Source organism: Oncorhynchus mykiss, chromosome 2, assembly GCF_013265735.2.
Source record: "Oncorhynchus mykiss isolate Arlee chromosome 2, USDA_OmykA_1.1, whole genome shotgun sequence".
Classification (NCBI taxonomy): Eukaryota; Metazoa; Chordata; class Actinopteri; order Salmoniformes; family Salmonidae; genus Oncorhynchus; species Oncorhynchus mykiss.
Window position 1 is genome coordinate 10095264 of NC_048566.1, and position 5551 is coordinate 10100814.

General features: G+C 44.0%; 1 non-coding gene across 1 annotated transcript; it reads right to left on the reverse strand.

The window, feature by feature from the left end:
• Positions 1-3638: 3638 nt before the first annotated feature.
• Positions 3639-3714, reverse strand: trnaa-ugc. Its single transcript has one exon. It is a non-coding gene; the product is annotated as a tRNA-Ala (tRNA).
• Between the last annotated feature and the right edge of the window lie 1837 nt (positions 3715-5551).

Here is a 5551-nt window from a genome sequence, read left to right on the forward strand (position 1 = left end):
GGCCAGCTGGTCTGCGCATGCTCTGAGGGCGCGGCTGGGGATGCCGTCTGGGCCTGCAGCCTTGCGAGGGTTAACACGTTTAAATGTCTTACTCACCTCGGCTGCAGTGAAGGAGAGACCGCAAGTTTTCGTTGCAGGCCGTGTCAGTGGCACTGTATTGTCCTCAAAGCGGGCAAAAAAGTTATTTAGTCTGCCTGGGAGCAGGACATCCTGGTCCGTGACTGGGCTGGATTTCTTCCTGTAGTCCGTGATTGACTGTAGACCCTGCCACATGCCTCTTGTGTCTGACCCGTTGAATTGAGATTCTACTTTGTCTCTGTACTGACGCTTAGCTTGTTTGATAGCCTTGCGGAGGGAATAGCTGCACTGTTTGTATTCGGTCATGTTACCAGACACCTTGCCCTGATTAAAAGCAGTGGTTCGCGCTTTCAGTTTCACACGAATGCTGCCATCAATCCACAGTTTCTGGTTAGGAAATGTTTTAATCGTTGCTATGGGAACGACATCTTCAACGCACGTTCTAATGAACTCGCACACTGAATCAGCGTATTCGTCAATGTTGTTGTCTGACGCAATACGAAACATGTCCCAGTCCACGTGATGGAAGCAGTCTTGGAGTGTGGAGTCAGCTTGGTCGGACCAGCGTTGGACAGACCTCAGCGTGGGAGCCTCTTGTTTTAGTTTCTGTCTGTAGGCAGGGATCAACAAAATGGAGTCGTGGTCAGCTTTTCCGAAAGGGGGGCGGGGCAGGGCCTTATATGCGTCGCGGAAGTTAGAGTAACAATGATCCAAGGTCTTTCCACCCCTGGTTGCGCAATCAATATGCTGATAAAATTTGGGGAGTCTTGTTTTCAGATTAGCCTTGTTAAAATCCCCAGCTACAATGAATGCAGCCTCCGGATAAATGGTTTCCAGTTTGCAAAGAGTCAAATAAAGTTCATTCAGAGCCAACGATGTGTCTGCTTGGGGGGGGATATATACGGCTGTGATTATAATCGAAGAGAATTCTCTTGGTAGATAATGTGGTCTACATTTGATTGTGAGGAATTCTAAATCAGATGAACAGAAGGATTTGAGTTCCTGTATGTTTCTTTCATCACACCATGTCACGTTAGTCATAAGGCATACGCCCCCGCCCCGCTTTTTACCAGAAAGATGTTTTTTCCTGTCTGCGCGATGCGTGGAGAAACCTGTTGGCTGCACCGCTTCGGATAGCGTCTCTCCAGTAAGCCACGTTTCCGTGAAGCAAAGAACGTTACAGTCTCTGATGTCCCTCTGGAATGCTACCCTTGCTCGGATTTCATCAACCTTATTGTCAAGAGACTGGACATTGGCAAGAAGAATGCTAGGGAATGGTGCATGGTGTGCCCGTCTCCGGAGTCTGTCCAGCTCACTGATAATCTCTACATTCATACAGTATCTTGACTGTGTCCAGCTCACTGATAATCACTATATTCATACAGTATCTTGACTGTGTCCAGATCACTGATAATCACTACATTCATACAGCATCTTGACTGTGTCCAGCTCACTGATAATCACTGCAATCATACAGTATCTTGACTGTGTCCAGCTCACTGATAATCACTACATTCATACAGCATCTTGACTGTGTCCAGCTCACTGATAATCACTACATTCATATACAGCATCTTGACTGTGTCCAGCTCACTGATAATCTCTACATTCATACAGTATCTTGACTGTGTCCAGCTCACTGATAATCACTATATTCATACAGTATCTTGACTGTGTCCAGCTCACTGATAATCACTACATTCATACAGTATCTTGACTGTGTCCAGCTCACTGATAATCACTGCAATCATACAGTATCTTGACTGTGTCCAGCTCACTGATAATCACTACATTCATATACAGCATCTTGACTGTGTCCAGCTCACTGATAATCACTACATTCATATACAGCATCTTGACTGTGTCCAGCTCACTGATAATCACTGCATTCATACAGTATCTTGACTGTGTCCAGCTCACTGATAATCACTACATTCATACAGCATCTTGACTGTGTCCAGCTCACTGATAATCACTACATTCACATACAGCATCTTGACTGTGTCCAGCTCACTGATAATCACTACATTCATACAGTATCTTGACTGTGTCCAGCTCACTGATAATCCTCCAAATGGAAGCTAGACAGTTGGGGAGCATCGGAAATGTAAAAAAAAAAACGTTTTTGTGCAAATGTTGACTTTGAGGAAATATAACACATGTTCAGTGCGGCCCTCCAGACCTCGTTGAAGACCGAATTCGGCCCCCAGGGCAAAATGAGCTTGACACCCCTGCCGTAAACAATGAGCATGCTTCGGGCATGGGAGCTTATCTCCCTAGCTAGTCAGCGGAAAGGTATTTGGAGTCGACCTAACGAAAGGAGAGCAGCTGGAAGCTTATCTCCCTAGCTAGTCATGGGAAAGGTATTTGGAGTCGACCTAGCGAGAGGAGAGCAGCTGGAAGCTTATCTCCCTAGCTAGTCAGGGGAAAGGTATTTGGAGTCGACCTAGCGAGAGGAGAGCAGCTGGAAGCTTATCTCCCTAGCTAGTCAGGGGAAAGGTATTTGGAGTCGACCTAGCGAGAGGAGAGCAGCTGGAAGCGTTTACTCCAGTTAGAGCATGTCCGCACCAACTGTGATGTCAGGATTTGTCAGTCAACCAGAGGGAGTGATTGTGAAAACAAAGGCGACCCACTCACACTCTGACTCACAGACAGGTTGATTCCCAAATTGCATCCTATTCCCTATATAGCACAGTAGTGCACTATATAGGGAATAAGGTGCAATTTTGTACAGACACACTGTGTACTTCTGGGTAACACATTACATTTCCATGTTGTGTAATAGGGAAGCTAGGAGGTGAAGAAGCCTCCTGACGTACTAGTTAGTAGAGGGTTAGGTCTCCTGTTATACCCTAAGGCTTTCAGATCATCCTGTTGATTAATCACAGCAATAAAGCCATGTGGGGGAAAGCCCCTGATCAAGCGTGTTCTTTCACCAAGTATTGGAGGGAGATTTGTTAAAATGTTATGAGAACATTAATTATCATATTTAATTGATCTGTCCGGAAACAAAACAATGTACAATAAAATGTATTGTTGTCCAACTGTACGTAGCCTCTAGTCAAGTACATACTAGTGCTTAGCTTTCTTTATTCTCATCCAGGGTAGAGTTTTGTACTCCCTCTCTATTTAAACTTCAGCCTTTAGATATCGATACCTTACCTTTTGCACACCAGATTATGTGCCTCAGAGAGCTACGTAGGATAGAAGGTACCTGAAGAGAGCTACGTAGGATAGAAGGCACCTGAATAGAGCTACGTAGGATAGAAGGCACCCGAATAGAGCTACATAGGACAGAAGGCACCCGAATAGAGCTACGTAGGACAGAAGGCACCCGAATAGAGCTACGTAGGACAGAAGGCACCTGAATAGAGCTACGTAGGACAGAAGGCACCCGAATAGAGCTACGTTGGACAGAAGGCACCTGACGAGAATCAACAAGTAGTGAAAGCAGCCTCAGGGCTCTGCAGCATATGAGTTAAATGGAATACCAAATGTACATTTTAGTAGATGCTCTTATCCATAGCAACTTACAGTAATGAGTGCATACTTTTTCATACTGGTCCCACATGGGAATCGAACCCACAACCATGACATTGCAAGCACCATGCTCTACCAACTGAGCCACACGGGACCCTATTCCCAATTTTAAAAATGGTTCAATCTTACCCTCCATTAACTGGTATAACAGAATATGTAGAGGACTGGTTAAATATCACCCTCCATTAACTGGTATAACAGAATATGTAGAGGACTGGTTAAATCTCACCCTCCATTAACTGGTATAACAGAATATGTAGAGGACTGGTTAAATCTCACCCTCCATTAACTGGTAGAACAGAATATGTAGAGGACTGGTTAAATCTCACCCTCCATTAACTGGTAGAACAGAATATGTAGAGGACTGGTTAAATCTCACCCTCCATTAACTGGTATAACAGAATATGTAGAGGACTGGTTAAATCTCACCCTCCATTAACTGGTAGAACAGAATATGTAGAGGACTGGTTAAATCTCACCCTCCATTAACTGGTAGAACAGAATATGTAGAGGATTGGTTGAACTAAGAGCCTAAATGCATTGTTATGTAGATGGTTAGTCCTCTAGTGGATGGAATGGAGACCAGCTTGGGGAATGAGTGGAATTGTCTAGAGAGGATTATCATTGGGCAGACAGACAGTAAAACACCTCCAGTATGTTTAGGTCCGTGTCAGTGGAGATGTTAAGGATGGCAGTTAGATTAGTCATGTTTCCGCCTGCACCTCTCTCTCTCGAGCCCGTTGGGGAGTTGCAGTGAAGAGACAAGATTGAAATTAGGGAGAAAAGTAATAATTTTGATGTCATAAAAGCATTGTAAATGTAGAACCAGTCAGATTTAGTGAAATAGTTGGTCCCACATGAGTGAACTTACTGCACAACAATACAAGTATTGGAACAGTCAGTTTGAAGGTTGAACCTCACACAAACACTACTACAGAAGTCATCTGACAGATGATCTTTCCTCCCCCAGAGTGTTATGACTTGGGGGTTTTACAATAACGCTTTACAAAGGAGACGCCGGCCTGCAGATAATGTCTCTAAAGTGTTGCTGTTTGGACATGGTAGGAAGAGAGGAAAGGAAAACGAAAGAGGAAAGCACAAAGCAGTCAGACTGCAGAAATGAAGTGACTGATGGTGGTAAAGATCCTAAAGCTGCATCTAATTCTCCTGAGCACCGCCAGATATCAGAGAACGGACCCAGACTCCAGGCCCACAGACTCAGTGAAGAACAGAAAAAATAACCATCAACAGCAGGAAGTTAAATTAATGGCTGTGAATGGATGTAAAAGTTACTTGTGAAAAGGTTCTAGTTCTGTCCTCTTGATCACTACATTAGTCAATGTCAGACCCTCACTGGAAACACACAGGAACTCAGTGGAGAACTGCCACTTGGAGCCAGGGGTAAAGATTGTGTTTCTCTGATGCCCTGTTGAGCCCTGGCATGCATAGCCATGTGGTTTCACAAAGGTTGCATTTTCTTCCCCACAAGGAGAGAGTGAGAAAACAAACAATCTATCAGGGCTTCCCCTGTGCCCGTTGGAATGGTGTCAGAGCTGGGATCCATTCCATTCCTGTCAGTTAAATTGGACATAGGACTTCCGCTTCCTTTGAGTGCAACTCCATGTCTAAATTGCCTGGAATTTAGATGCAATTGACCCCAATTCATGTATTTTTCTGTCACGAGGGTCATTAAGCAGAAGACGAACATGTAAAAAGGATAAAGGAAACTCAATATATACAGTGGGGCAAAAAAGTATCTCCCACTTAAAAAGATGAGAGGCCTGTAATTTTCATCATAGGTACACTTCAACTGTGACAGACAAAATGAGAAAAAAAAAACATTTTTAATGAATTTATTTGCAAATTATGGTGGAAAATAAGTCTTTGGTCAATAACAAAAGTTTATCTCAATACTTTGTCATTGCCAACAAAG